At 46.6% G+C, this 16,760-nt stretch overlaps 1 protein-coding gene across 7 annotated transcripts in view; it reads left to right on the top strand.

Moving 5' to 3' along the window:
- LOC134931427 (probable N-acetyltransferase camello) overlaps positions 1-16,760 on the top strand; it is a 71,310-nt gene that overhangs the window by 14,583 nt on the left and 39,967 nt on the right. Inside the window, exon 2 of one of the 7 annotated variants that reach the window (XM_063925417.1) lies at positions 3,454-3,602. The exons of the other annotated variants lie outside the window; for them this stretch is intronic. The gene's annotated coding sequence lies outside the window, so the exon portion shown is untranslated. The remainder of the gene's footprint in view (positions 1-3,453; positions 3,603-16,760) is intronic. 7 annotated transcript variants of the gene reach the window in all.

The raw sequence follows: 16,760 nt of genomic DNA, 5'->3' as shown, positions 1-16,760 counted from the left end.
TATACAGCAACACATCATTCCCACACGCTATACAGCGTCACATCATTCCCACACGCCATACAGCGCCACATCTTTATTACACGCTATACAGCGTCACATCTTTATTACACGCTATACAGGGTCACATCTTTATTACACGCTATACAGGGTCACATCTTTATTACACGCTATACAGCGTCACATCTTTATTACACGCTATACAGCGTCACATCATTCCCACATGCTATACAGCGTCACATCATTACCACACGCTATACAGCAACACATCATTCCCACATGCTATACAGCGTCACATCATTCCCACACGCCATACAGCGCCACATCTTTATTACACGCTATACAGCGTCACATCATTCCCACATGCTATACAGCGTCACATCATTCCCACACGCCATACAGCGCCACATCTTTATTACACGCTATACAGCATCACATCTTTATTACACGCTATACAGGGTCACATCTTTATTACACGCTATACAGGGTCACATCTTTATTACATGCTATACAGCATCACATCATTAGCACACACTATACAGCGTCACATCATTACCACACGCTATACAGCGTCACATCATTACCACACGCTCTACAGCGTCACATCATTACCACACCCTATACAGCGTCACATCATTACCACACGCTCTACAGCGTCACATCATTACCACACGCTATACAGCGTCACATCATTCCCACACGCTATACAGCGTCACATCAGAACCACACGCCATACATCGTCACATCATTAGCACACGCTATACAGCTTCACATTATTACCACACGCTATACAGCGTCACATCATTACCACACGCTATACAGCGTCACATCATTCCCACACGCTATACAGCATCACATCATTCCCACACGCTATACAGCGTCACATCATTCCCACACGCTATACAGCGTCACATCATTCGCACACGCTATACAGCGTCACATCATTCCCACACGCTATACAGCGTCACATCATTCCCACACGCTATACAGCGTCACATCATTACCACACGCTATACAGCGTCACATCATTACCACACGCTATACAGCGTCACATCATTAGCACACGCTATACAGCGTCACATCATTCCCACAAGCTATACAGCATCACATCTTTAGCACACGCTATACAGTGTCACATCTTTATTACACGCTATACAGCGTCACATCATTCCCACACGCTATACAGCGTCACATCATTCCCACACGCTATACAGCGTCACATCATTCCCACACGCTAAACAGCGTCACATAATTCCCACACGCTATACAGCGTCACATCATTCCCACACGCTATACAGCATCACATCATTCCCACACGCTATACAGCGTCACATCATTCCCACAGGCTATACAGCGTCACATCATTACCACACACTATACAGCGTCACATCATTCCCACACGCTATGCAGCGTCACATCATTCCCACACGCTATACAGCATCACATCATTCCCACACGCTATACAGCATCACATCTTTATTACACGCTATACAGCGTCACATCACTACCACACACTATACAGCGTCACATCATTCCCACACGCTATACAGCGTCACATCATTCCCACACGCTATACAGCGTCACATCATTACTACACGCTATACAGCGTCACATCATTCCCACACGCTATACAGCGTCACATCATTCCCACACGCTATACAGCGTCACATCATTATCACACAATATACAGCGTCACATCATTCCCACACGCTATACAGCGTCACATCATTCCCACACACTATACAGCGTCACATCATTCCCACACGCTATACACCGTCAAATCATTCCCACACGCCATACAGCGCCACATCTTTATTACACGCCATACAGCGTCACATCATTAGCACACGCTATACAGCGTCACATCATTCCCACGCGCTATACAGCGTCACATCATTCCCACACGCTATACAGCGTCACATCATTACCACACACTATACAGCGTCACATCATTCCCACACGCTATACAGCGTCACATTATTACTACACACTATACAGCGTCACATCATTCCCACACGCTATATAGCGTCACATCATTCCCACACGCTATACAGCGTCACATCATTCCCACACGCTATACAGCGTCACATCATTCCCACACACTATACAGCGTCACATCCTTACCACACACTATACAGCGTCACATCATTCCCACACGCTATACAGCGTCACATCATTCCCACACGCTATACAGTGTCACATCATTCCCACACGCTATACAGCGACACATCATTCCCACACGCTATACAGCGTCACATCATTCCCACACGCTATACAGCGTCACATCATTCCCACACGCTATACAGCGTCACATCATTCCCACACGCTATACATCGTCACATCATTCCCACACGCTATACAGCGTCACATCATTACCACACGCTATACAGTGTCACATCATTCCCACACGCTATACAGCGTCACATCATTCCCACACGCTATACAGCATCACATCATTCCCACACGCTATACAGCGTCACATCATTCCCACACGCTATACAGCGTCACATCATTCCCACACGCTATACATCGTCACATCATTCCCACACGCTATACAGCGTCACATCATTACCACACGCTATACAGCGTCACATCATTACCACGTTATACAGCGTCACATCATTACCACACGCTATACAGCGTCACATCATTACCACACGCTATACAGCGTCACATCATTCCCACACACTATACAGCATCACATCATTACCACACGCTATACAGCGTCACATCATTACCACACACTATACAGAGTCACATCATTCCCACACGCTATACAGAGTCACATCATTCCCACACACTATACAGAGTCACATCATTCCCACACGCTATACAGCGTCACATCATTCCCACACGCTATACATCGTCACATCATTACCACACGCTATACAGCGTCACATCATTCCCACACGCTATGCAGCGTCACATCATTACCACACGCTATACAGAGTCACATCATTCCCACACGCTATACAGCGTCACATCATTCCCACACGCTATACAGCGTCACATCATTCCCACACGCTATACAGCGTCACATCATTACCTCACGCTATACAGCGTCACATCATTCCCACGTGCTATACAGCGTCACATCATTACCACACGCTATACAGCGTCACATCATTCCCACACGCTATACAGCGTCACATCATTACCACACGCTATACAGCGTCACATCATTACCTCACGCTATACATCGTCACATTATTACCACACGCTATACAGCGTCACATCATTACCACACGCTATACAGCGTCACATCATTACCACACGCTATACAGCGTCACATCATTACCACACGCTATACAGCGTCACATCATTCCCACACGCTATACAGCGTCACATCATTACCACACGCTATACAGCGTCACATCATTACCTCGCACAATAACGGTAAGTAACAGTATAATTTGTGTGGTTGGTTCAGTGACATTTACTGTATGTTGTAACTAGCTACCAGCGCATCAGAATGACGGAACAACATAACAGTAATGTCAGCGCCAGCGGCTACGCACGCCCGAATGGAGGAACACTTGAATTGCCCCATCAGGTGCCATCTAGTGGTCGCTGGCTTGTAAAACACTTGACTCCCCCAATTAGAGGTGAGGAGCAGCATTAGCCTTTTATTATATGTGATGTGACGAGTGCAAATGTCAAAAATTGGTCTCCACACAGGGCTGATAGGGTCAGATTAGCAATGGGGCATATAGGAATACAGCTCCAGGCCTTACATAAAAATAGACCCATCATCACAGCAGTCACTCTCAGTGTCAGCCATAAATCGTAACTATTAAAACTATGGGGATCATTCCGAGTTGTTCGCTCGCAAGTGGATTTTAGCAGATTTGCTCATGCTAAGCCGCCGCCTACTGGGAGTGAATCTTAGCATCTTAAAATTGCGAACGATATATTCGCAATATTGCGATTACACACCTCGTAGCAGTTTCTGAGTAGCTCCAGACTTACTCTGCATCTGCGATCACTTCAGTGCTTGTCGTTCCTGGTTTGACGTCACAAACACACCCAGCGTTCGCCCAGACACTCCCCCGTTTCTCCGGCCACTCCTGCGTTTTTTCCGGAAACGGTAGCGTTTTTTCCCACACGCCCATAAAACGGCCTGTTTCCGCCCAGTAACACCCATTTCCTGTCAATCACATTACGATCGCCTGAGCGAAGAAAAAGCCGTGAGTAAAAATCCAAACTTCATAGCAAATTTACTTGGCGCAGTCGCAGTGCGGACATTGCGCATGCGCATTAAGCGGAAAATCGCTGCGATGCGAAGATTTTTACCGAGCGAACAACTCGGAATGAGGGCCTATATTTCTATTTTCCTCACAAAATGGTTCTAATTTTACGTAGGGAGACAGTGGCGCTGTTGGAGTGTACGAGTGCCCATAGCCCTGGCCACACCCACATAGCACTGGCCACACCCACACAGGACTGGTTACAGCCCCTCCCCTTTTTAGTATAGACCATTGATCAATTTCAGCGGGAGGCATTTGATATGCCGGCTGTCGGGATTCCAGCGCTCAGCATACCGGCACCGGAATACCGACAGCCGGTATACCGACAACTAATCTCCCTCCTGGGGGGTACATGGGGGGAGAATAAACAGGGTGGCGCACATAGCGCGGCGAGCGCAGAGAGCCCCCAGACGGCTCTTTTGTGCTCGCCCCACTGCCAGCATTCTGGCGGTCGGGATCCCGGCGCCAGTATACTGTTCACTGGGATTCCGGTCGCCGGCTAAACGTAGTACACCCAATTTCAGCTGCAGGCTCATGTAGTGTCAAAGTCAGAAAAATATCTCTATGCACACTACCATATTTGCACCTCACACAGGTCCGTGCTGCGCGTGCGTACGCTCTCCCGTACGTGCGCATACTCACAGTCGCGGGCACCCGCAGGCGCATGGTATGCGTATTTACGGTAGAGTTTATGCGATCATAGCGTGCGACTCAATCATTACATATTTTCACTAATAATGTATTTTGTAGATCATGGTCCCTTTGATAGATTCTGAAAGTTTGGTTAATATAGAATGTTTATGAACAGAGGAATCCCTCTTTGTTTGATACGAAGGGTCAGATAGGAGTAATACAGTGGTGTTTAGTATCCATCGGAAGAATATTTAATTAGAAATATTCCGGTGTTGGTTTGAAGCAGATCAATCGCTCGTGCGAATAGTTATGGACATAAGAAGTTTATGAACATTTACTTTATTTGCACTTTATTACCCATGCGGCGGGAAACCCAGTTTCCCTCCCACCTGAGCAGTTGGAAATAGTCACAGCCCACCTGTATGAATCAACCTATGACCTTTTGTTATAATGCTAAGCCGAATTCCTGTGTCCAATGAACAATGAGATTGTAGGGACCATTGAATTGTATTGTGTGTGGGGCATAAATAGCGGGCCGACCATATCCAACTTCACTCTCTTCAACGGTTCTCATTGCTGATAATCGGGAGCTGGATATCGAGGCGCATGCGATCGTTCCCCTTGTGCGTAAGTTCTCTCCGTTATCATATTGTCTTACTGTGAGCCATTTCTCTCTCTCCCTCTCTTCTCTTTCTCTCGTATTTTTCCTTGATTAGAATTGAATTGTATTGTATTGTATTTCCTGTGTAGTTATCTGGTTAGTTGGTTTATGTTATATTGTAGTGTATGCTTTGTACTGTGATTCCTTTTGCAAGTATAATAGTCATAATACACATAATAGGTTTCGGACCCTAAGCCCAGGTATCTGTGTATTCTTTATAGTATTAAGTACTCCCTGAGCATCGGTGACGCTCAAGCAGCTTTGTAGTTAATCAGGTTACACAAGGTTGCACTTACACTTTGTCTCTACATTAAGGTTTGCTGTGTATTTCATTACTAAAGGTATAGATATAAAGGTTTAACGTTGTGAGCGTCTGCATCGCTGGTGATCTCCTCGTGGTCCCGAGCGCCGCTACGCTATAGCGAATCATTACGATAAGTCAACAGCCAATAGTCTGCCTGCCTGCGATCACTTGGCCGTGAGTGAACGTGACGCCTGAGCGTCTCGATCACGGCTAAGCGATCGATACGCAACTTGCGTACCCTTACGGTACTTCTCACGTAGATAGCGTACAGTGTTCTTAGACCTCATAAAGGGTTATATACACGATAAATATTTAGCTTTATCAATTGGCGGCTCGTCCTGTCCTTCACATATCTGCACTAGGTAGATCAGCAGACATTATCCCTCAGCAAAGGGCGGGAGGTTGTCTCGTAGTGCTGACGGGATAAGCGTCTGCTTCGCTTAGATAAAAGAGTGCTGAAGGAATCCGGGAACCGGAGGTAAGAACAAAACGCTAGTGTCTTTTAAAACTTTATTTTTCTGTCTTGCGTACACACGCACGCACACATATATATCTGCATTTCTTTTTCTTTTTCATTTTCGTATATCACTCTCCTGTCTGCCAGTTTTATAGTTGAAAAAAAGTGCTAAAAAAAGATTTGCCGTTATTTCATAGTTTAAGAGTAAAGGTAATATAGTTAAAAGATAGACAAACACACAGTTTTGCCTGGGAGATAAGGCGAAGTCAGTGTGTTGTGTGGTAGATGACCAGGGATCATCTACATTGATAAAAATATAAATTGTGTTACGGTGGATCTTTGCTTTGCGTACACGTGTCCCTAACAAAAGACTTGTGTACGCAATCCAAAGGCAGACGCACGCAGCGTACATTACGCAACGGAGCGTCCAGTTACGCCCACGTAGCTCAAGTCACGATAAGTTGATTTTTAACGCAACGCGATAAGTAACGCAAAGCGGTAAATAGCGCCACAGGCGATAAATAACGCAAGTCTATTTTTGGAAATCCAAAATTTAAATTAACAGATCCTGCTCCTAATTGGTAACACAGCTGGGCTAAAGAAAAATTTCTGCGCAGAAATAGAAATAGAAGCAAAAGTGTACATGTGATGAGTGAGTGTTTTTGTATTATATAAGTTTATATAACTTAAAGGTTGAACCACAAGAAAAGTCGAGTACTCGTGAGGTACACGCGTGTAAGTGACGTGCACGGTGGCTAGGGAGGCATCCTTGGTTAAACATAATATTTGAGCATTAGAGTATAGCGGACCAGTATAGAACAAGACCAGGAGGTCAGACCAGGAGGTCGTACAGAACAAGACCAGGAGGTCATAGTAGACCAGCAGGTCCAGGTACAGTAAACAGGGAAGTCCGCTATACAGTTCAGAGGCACAACACCAAGAGAAGGGTTGGTGCAAGACCCATATAGGCCGTACAAGCTCTGGCTGAAGGAATTCGCAGTCGTAAGTTTCGATTCCATTGGTCTTTCCGTACACAAGCTTAGTTGTTTGTGTACTGAACGACTGGACCGCACGTAATTGTGTACAGTAGTTAGTAATCTGACCTAGTACCATAAGAGTAAAGGGGTCACAAACGCTATTTGTACATTCTGACGTGATTTGCGTAATTTTTTATTTTTCAAGAAGGGAAGTTCGCTGGTCACTCAGGAACTATCTGACAAACCTCACCTTTACTGGAAAGAGGTAAGGTGCATACACACGGAGAGATTTTGGCTATGAGAGATTTTGACTAACTTTTCCCTTGAACTGGCAGTAGGAGATTTTGACTAACTTTACCAGAGATTTTGTCTAACTATGCAAGAGATTTTGGCTATGGGAGATTTTGGCTATGGGAGATTTTGACTATCTCATTTAAATAAGGGGATGAGTGTCATATATAGGACGATTTTACAGGGTGGCTGGTATTTAAATAGCTGAAAGTTAAAAAAAAAATTTGCGTGGGGTCCCCCCTCCTATGTAAAACCAGCCTCGGGCTCTTTGAGCCAGTCCTGGTTGTTAAAATACAGAGGAAAAAATGAGTAGGGTTCCCCCATATTTAGACAACCAGCACCGGGCTCTGCGTCCGGTCCTGGTTTAAAAAATACGGGGGACAAAAGACATAGGGGTCCCCCGTATTTTCCAAACCAGCACCAGGCTCCACTAGCCAGGGAGATAATGCCACAGCCGGGGGACACTTTTATATTGGTCCCTGCGGCCGTGCCATTACCCCCCCAACTAGTCACCCCTGGCCGGGGTACACTGGAGGAGTGAGGACCCCTTAAATCAAGGAGTCCCCCCCTCCAGCCACCCAAGGGCCAGGGGTGAAGCCCGAGGCTGTCCCCCCCCATCCGTGGCCCGGTGGATGGGAGGCTGATAGCCTTTCAATAGTAATATTGTTCTTTACAGGAGGCCTACAGGTCCCAGCAAGCCTGCCCCAGCATGTTGGCACTTGGAGAACCACAAGTGCCAGCATGCCCGGACATAAAGGGCGCGCTGGCACCTGTAGTCCACCTGTAAAGAAAATATAAAAAAAAAAACACAACACATTCTTTTAAAAATCCTTTATTAAACTGGGTCTTCACCTGGGGGCGGCGGCCTTTAAGCTCTTTTGCATGGCCGCCGCCTTCCCAGGGCTTCCGGCGTCTTCACCTGGGGGGGCGCCACCTCCCCAGGGCTTCTGGGGTCTTGCTCCGGCGTCTTCACCTGGTGGGCGGCGGCTGCTAAGCTCTTTTGCATAGCCGCCGCCCATCCAGGACTTCCACGACGTCTTCACCTGGGAGGCGGCGGCCTTTAAGCTCTTTTGCATGGCCGCCGCCTTCCCAGGACTTCCAGCATCTTCACCTGGTGGGCGGCGGCTGCTAAGCTCTTTTGCATAGCCGCCGCCCATCCAGGACTTCCACGGCGTCTTCAGGAGCTCTTCTCCGCTCCTCCTCCGCCGTCGGACTGACAGCCGCTGCCTCGCGCTGACTTATATAAGTCAGCGGGAGGGGGCGGGGCGATGACGCGGCGAGCCGTGATTGGCTCGTGGCGGCCATCTTGAATTTCAAAAATGACGCTGAGGCGCCATTTTTGAAACTGGTACCGCTCCGCTGCCAAACTCTGCAATAGAAAGGTAAATTTCCCCCGCCCGCACCGCTGCCGCAACCCGCCGCCGCCCGCACCGCCGCCGCCCATACCGCCACCGCAACCCACCGCCGCCGCAACCCGCCGTCGCCCACACCGCCACCGCAACCCGCCGCCGCCCGCACCGCCGCCACAACCCGCCACCGCCCGCACCACCGCCGCCTGCACATCGCTATCGCTGGGAAAAATCGCTGGCCTCTTAAAGTGTTAGCGATTTTGACTAACTTTTGCAGCGACATAGCCAAAATTGACTTGCCTGCACTGACTATTTTTCCCAGCGATAGCGACCTAGCGGGGACGCGCATCGCTATCGCTGGCTGTGTACACACGGAGCGATCTGCACTAACTTTCTGAGCGATTTTGACTATATAGTCAAAATCGCTCAGTTATATCGCTCCGTGTGTATGCACCTGTAGTGTTCTGCGGATAACCCTCGCATGTTCCAGTAAACAACGGTTTTTATAGGTGCCCTGGGTCGAGTGCGCCAGCACCATATCGGTGTGATCAGGTCGCATTGGTCGGCGTGGGCGAGTGAGTGGGGTACTCGGTAAACCGCCACCATCAGCCTATTGTGAACAATCTGGTTTTCTGTAAGGGTTCGCTGAAGACCTTGATATAGAGATCAGAGGTAGAGCAAGCAACGCCTGCAGAGTTATGGGGGCCAGTTGTTCAGGTAGGGGGCGATCAACCTCGGTTCGGGTTGATTCAGTGGTCCGACCAATTGGGTCGGCCAGGTATATCATGTGTGAGAAATATGGAAGTCACACAGAGGTTTTATGTGATGAATGGGAGAGAATGACGGTACAAGACCGGGAGAAATTCCCAAGAATAGGTAGCTTCAGCCCAGAGGTGTTACAAAATTTAAGGAGGAGGATATGTCTCATAAAATCAACAAAGAGACGAGTTCAGCATTATGATTATTTACAGTTGTGGCAACAGGAAGGTGAGATACAGAGAGGTTTGGCTCAGGCGGCGGGATCTGGCTCTAACAGAAAACTGATTGCCACGGCCCCGCCGCCACCATATATATCAGGAGAGAAGTTGATTACGGAGAAAGACGCACTAAGGTGTAACACAAAATCACTTAGTAACTGTGTAAATGTTAATGATAATGTTAACCCATTAACCCATGCAAGTATTAACCCGTGCAAGTTGTACCCTGTTTTGAACTTTCCTCAGGAGTGTGATCAAGAGGACGAAGCGACAACGATTTCAGCGCTCTCTCTAGCAGCCACCATAGCAGAGACCACAGTAGGCACAGCAACACCCACGAGATTAGTAAAGGCCCCTAGCGGAGGGATAGGTGAGGTCGTATCAACTGGTAAGTACGGCACCATGCATTATGCTGAGACTATTTCACCACAAGCTGTAGAATCTACACAGAATGAGGTTGTTAGAATTGCTCCTGTAAGGGTAATAGCAGTTCCCAATGGGAAAACAGATGTATCAGGAGCCACTCCCATAAGGAACATTGCCATGTACAGCCCATTTTCCCGAATGGAATTAAGGACCATAGTGTCTGAATTCCCTGACCCTAGAAAAGATTTAGTTGCCAGCCAAAAATACATCACAGACTTAGGAAACACTTTAGAGCCCAATAATAAAGATTGGCAGATATTGCTAAAAGCTTGTTTACCCTCCAATGTCAACTCAGCTCAATTTTTAGCTGATTGTGGACTAGATCTGGATGTACCTCTTACAGATGTGTACAACAAAGATAACGTAAGAAGGATAAACTTACAGTTAAAGGAGCATTTCCCAGCAGTTGTTAAATGGAACAAAATATTTTCCATTAAACAAAAAGAGTCAGAAACAGCTGCAGAATATTTCCACCGGGCACTATTAGAAATGGCAAAGTACACTGGTATAGAAGACATAAAGACCAACCCAAACCATCAAGAAGTAGCAGTATCTGTACTAATGGATGGTTTGAAGGAAACATTAAAGGCAAGGGTACAGACCACGCAACCATGTTGGCGAGGTCTGTCAGTGTCCACCTTGAGAGAGGCTGCTATTGATCACGACCGAAACATCACCAGACACAGGGAGTCGCAGAGTGATAAGCTAATGTCAGTAAGTATACAGGCACTGACCACAAAGCAGCCTGCGTATGTACCATCCAACCCTGTGGGTAAGTCAACTATGATAACATGTTATTCTTGTCAAAGACAGGGACACTATGCACGAGACTGTAGAGCGAAAAATTCGCAAAGATCATACCAACCCCCTAGACAACGACACGACACACGACATTGGGAGCAAGGTCCGCAGAAACGGAGTTATGAGCCACATACAGGGGAAACAAAAAGATATCCCCCGAACAGAGACTGGCATGCCTCTGGTAGTTCCCAACTGTCTCCCTCACAAATAGTTGCTGCCAGCGGGATTCAGGGAGGTCACCATACCCAATAGGGGTGTGGCCACACCTGTAATCTGCAGCCAGTAAAATTAATTGCCAACCTTGAAAGTGAACCCGAGGTCGCAATTAATGTAGCTGGTAAAACTTTAAACTTTCTTGTAGACACAGGGGCGGCCAAGTCAGTGATAAATTCGACAGTGGGCATGAGAACCACTGGTAGGACAATTCCAGCCATGGGAGTAACAGGAGTAGTCCAGCACTACCCTGTTAGCAAACCAGCCGAGATTACAATAGGGCCTTTGCATACCAAGCATTCCTTTTTGCTGGCTGCATCGGCACCAACCAATCTCCTGGGAAGAGACTTACTGTGTAAAATGGGGTGCGTCATTTATTGTACTCCTGAAGGTGTATTCTTGGACATACCTGAGAAACACGCTCAGGAAGTGCGAGACATGTTAGACTCCCCATCAAAATTAATGTCACATACCATTATGACAAATAGGAATCCATCCCAAGTAGAAGAGATGACATCTCAGATACCAGAGTCACTTTGGACAAAAGACGGACAGGACACTGGATTAATGGCAAACGTAGCTCCAGTAGTTGTACAAGTAAAAGATGGTAGGATAGCTCCAAAAATCCCACAGTATCCTCTGAAGCCAGAGGTGGAGTTAGGAGTTTACCCAGTAATAGAGCGCTTGCTACAACAGGGCATTCTGGTAAGAACGTCCAGCACTGCCAATAGTCCCATCTTCCCTGTTAAGAAGAGTGGGGGGAGGGGTTACAGGCTAGTGCAGGATCTAAGGGGGATTAACAAAATAGTTGAGAGTCAGTTCCCCGTAGTGCCAAATCCAGCTGTCATCCTAATGCAAATCCCTCCCACTGCCAAATTTTTCACTGTTATTGACCTCTGCTCCGCTTTCTTTTCGGTACCTCTGCACCCTGACAGCCAATATTTGTTTGCATTCACATACAGAGGAGTCCAATACACGTGGACTCGATTGCCCCAAGGTTTCATAGATAGTCCAAGTATATTTTCTCAGGCTTTGCGTGATTGTTTACAGTCTTTCCAACCAGACAGTGGATCAGTATTGATACAGTATGTGGACGATTTATTACTGTGTTCAGATTCACTGGAAGCATCTCTGAAGGATACGAAACAGCTCCTGTTTCATCTTTCAGACACCGGACACAAGGTGTCCAAAGACAAGTTGCAATTATGCCAAACTAAGGTAAAATATTTGGGACACTGTCTAACACAAGGACTGAGACACCTGACCGCTGATAGAATCCAAGCAATTAGAGACATGACCCTGCCACAAACCCAGCAACAGATCAGAACGTTTTTAGGAATGTGTGGGTATTGCCGTAATTGGATCCCAGGGTTTTCCATTTTAGCGTTACCTTTGCAGGAAATGGTCTCCTCGAACAAACCTGATAGGATTTCGCATACAGACGAGTCCGAAACAGCATTTGAGAGACTCAAACAGTGCCTAACGCAGGCACCAGCACTAGGTATGCCAGACTATGGGAAACCCTTTGAACTATACGGAACAGAAAGTGCTGGTTGCGCGGCAGGCGTACTAACCCAAAAACACGGTGATGCCAGCAGGCCAGTTGCATACTACAGCGCTCAGCTAGATACGGTAGCGCGATCCCTCCCCACATGCTTGCGAAGCGTTGCTGCGATAGCATTGCTAGTGACAAAAAGCGAAGATGTCGTGCTAGGCCACAACCTCACAATCCATACGCCACATGCGGTATCAGCCTTATTGAATTCTGCCCAAACCAGACACGTCTCATCAGCGAGGTTTACAAGATGGGAATTAGCACTAATGGCCCCCGTAAACATCACCATAAGGAGATGCAGTGCATTAAATCCTGCAACATATCTCCCAGGTGTGCCTGGTCAGGCACAAAGGGTGGAAGGTGAGAGTGCTGGGGAAGGAGGATTTAATACAAAGGAAGATACACATGATTGTATGGAATATTTGACCCAAAATTTTACCGCAAGGCCTGACATCAGTGACAACCCACTGGAAGATGCAGAACTCACGTTCTACACGGACGGTAGTTGTCACAGACAGTCAGACTCGGGAGACTTGTGTACTGGATACGCAGTCGTAGATGACCAAGACACCATAGAAGCGGAACCGCTAGGCCCACCTCACTCAGCCCAGGTTGCTGAACTGGTCGCCCTAACCAGAGCATGTGAATTGGCTAAGGGTAAGTCAGCCAATATCTACACCGATTCTAGATACGCATTCGGGGTAGTCCATGATTTCGGAGCCCTATGGCGCCTCAGAAATTTCATGACGGCAGCTGATACACCGGTAGCGCATGCAGCCCACATAAAAAGGCTTCTAACAGCGATACTGGAACCCGACAGAGTGGCTGTTATCAAATGTAAAGCACACACATATAGCCAAGACCCGGTATCACTTGGTAACAGCCGAGCAGACGAAGCTGCTAAGTTAGCAGCTGCTACCCCCATACAGACAGACACCACACAACTGATGGTATTCAATACCATCAACACACAGAAGTTGTGTAAAATGCAAAATTTGTGTTCCACACAGGAAAAGGCAGTCTGGAAGGCAAAGGGATGTGGCCAAGAGTCCTCAGGACTCTGGACGGATGGACATGGTAAACCAGTGGCCCCCAGAGCATATCTTCCATGTCTGGCTGAAGCAGCTCACGGGCTGACTCATCTAGGCAAGGAGGGAATGTGCAAATTGGTAAGAGCCTATTGGTGCGCCCCAGGATTCTCCTCTCATGCGAGTAAAAGAGCAATGTCATGCCTTACCTGTCTGAGAAAGAATATTGGAAAGGCAATACCTACAGAACCATCCCATATCCCACCTGCCGGCGGCCCTTTCCAGGTAATACAAATTGACTTCATTCAATTACCCCCTTGTCGGAATTTGAAATATGTACTTGTCTGTATAGATGTTTTCTCAAATTGGGTCGAAGCATTTCCTGCAGCTACAAATACCGCTATGTTTACAGCTAAGAAAATTGTGCAAGAATTTGTATGTAGATATGGTATCCCTAGAATAATCGAAAGTGATAGGGGTACCCATTTTACAGGTGATGTCTTTCAAGGAATGTGTAAGTTGATGGGAATTGATAGCAATCTGCACACTCCGTACCGTCCACAGGAGAGTGCGAAGGTCGAAAGAGTAAACAGCACTATTAAAAATAAATTGAGTAAAGTGATGGCAGAGACAGGATTGACATGGCCAGAAGCTTTACCCATTGTATTGTACAGTATCAGAACCACTCCCAGGTCCCCTCTTAATCTGTCCCCCTTTGAAATCTTATTTGGTCGACAACCGCATGTCATGATTAACCCTCAGGATGATTTGAAATGTAACAATGAAGTAACTGTAAAGTACTTGATTAACATGAGTAAACAGTTAAGGAATCAAAATGATAATCTAAAGTTGGTGATTCCTGATCTACCTGATAGTAATTGTCATGACATTGAACCTGGGGATTATGTAATGATACGAAATTTTCTACGCTCAGGTTGCCTTATTGACAGATGGGAAGGACCATACCAGGTCTTATTGACTAGCACGACAGCATTGAAGGTTGCTGAGAGAGAGACTTGGGTCCATTCATCCCACTGCAAGAAGGTTGCTGATCCAGAGAAGTCCCGTGATAAGGAACAGACGGTAGAGGTTGTATCACTGGAGTGTCTGTTCCAGGAGGACTGAGGCGGCACCTGAGCCTTGAAGACCGAGAGCTGTTGTCGACTCCCCACTCCCTTTTATTGTTTTTTTCCACTTCCCATCCCCTCTCCCTCAAATGTATTTTTCCTCCTTCTCATTCTTCTTCGTCTCCTCCTCAAAGATGGACTTGCCCCAAGAGACTGTGATCCGGATTTTCCTGTTGACCATGATGTTGACCAGAGCAGTCTGTTCCGGCGAGAGTACCATGGAGGTCGATAGAGGTTCTGGAATGAGTTCTGATGATAAAGATGGAGGCATAGTTTTCCAAGATCAACCTAACCAACAAGCAAAGGCGAGTATCAGAAAACGATCCGATAGCATTGACCATAGAAGAAATTGTGACGGATTGTTAGCTGAAGAAAACTGTATCTGTAGGCTCTGTAACAATGTCATTGAAGATGGGTGCATTAAGAAATGCCAATCCAGTTTTAATATCCATATGGACCGACATCCATTGAGTGATTATCACTCCTTAGTGGGTAATGTATTAAACAAAACAGATTGTTGGGTATGCTCTCAAGTACCTCAGGGTCATAGCAAATCAGGGCTAGTACCATTTCCTTTAACGATAGGGGAGGTACTTGAGTTAAATGGTGGGAGACCGGTGGACCGGAGGTTTAATATCTCCAGCCCTCCTAGTTTGAAGCTCCACCAATACCACGTGGATAGGTCCCTATTATGTTTTAACATCTCCAATCCCAGAAAGCCGGGAAATTGGGAAGTATCATGGAGTAACCACACCATGACCTTTTCACATAGAGCAGATAGAATGCCTACAGATACAGAGCTTGTACGCCACATAGCCAGTAGAGGAAAATCTTTCCGGTACAGATACACCTTAGGAAATAGGATTACTAGAGTTGGAGAAGTATCACCAGGATACTGTGCACATATCGTACAACCTGATACGTGCATTAAGCAGATGGAAGAATTAGGGCTAGGAGATTTCACCTGGAAGGTGTGTAATATGGTAATGTCTTTCTCCGTCCCATATGTTCTCCCCGATGATGCATATTTCATATGCGGGAGAAAGGCGTACAAGTGGCTTGCCCCAAACTCTGAAGGATTGTGTTATATTGGAAGAGTATTGCCTGAAGTAATGACTGTAACCCATGATAAAATGAAAGACATACACCGTGGTGCCCAAGCTCCTTATACTCACACTCATTACGAGCACCTCGTTAAAAGACAACTGTCAGAAAGGTTAGAGCATCCGGCCTCTGATCTGATCCATGAATCCACCGGGATTCAGGTTCTGGTGGCGTTAGATTTCACTCGCACCGCTCGAGGAGTGATGAATTATAGATACATTTCCGCACTCGCCAATTTGTTAGATAATATCACTGAAATGTATGATGACACGTTTAGATATACTGGAAGAGAACTTCAGGCTTATAAAACAGAACTGGTACAGCATAGAATGGTTCTTAATTACCTCACAGCAGTGACAGGCGGATATTGTGTTACATTGGCAACACAGTACGGCGTGAAGTGTTGCACGTATATCACAAATAGCACCGAGGATCCGGTAGAGGTCATAGACCAAAAGATGGACGATATTCTCCAATTAAAGTGGGAATTTCGCCGAAAACACAATCTCACTCTTGCTGCTGTAGGTAATGAGCTGACTGGTTGGGTGTCATGGTTGAACCCGCGAAATTGGTTCTCTGGTTTAGGAGACTGGGCTCAAGGAGTCATAATGGA

Source organism: Pseudophryne corroboree, chromosome 1, assembly GCF_028390025.1.
Source record: "Pseudophryne corroboree isolate aPseCor3 chromosome 1, aPseCor3.hap2, whole genome shotgun sequence".
Taxonomy (NCBI): Eukaryota; Metazoa; Chordata; class Amphibia; order Anura; family Myobatrachidae; genus Pseudophryne; species Pseudophryne corroboree.
Note: the sequence above shows the minus strand (reverse complement) of the source record. Positions and strands in the feature narration are given on the sequence as shown.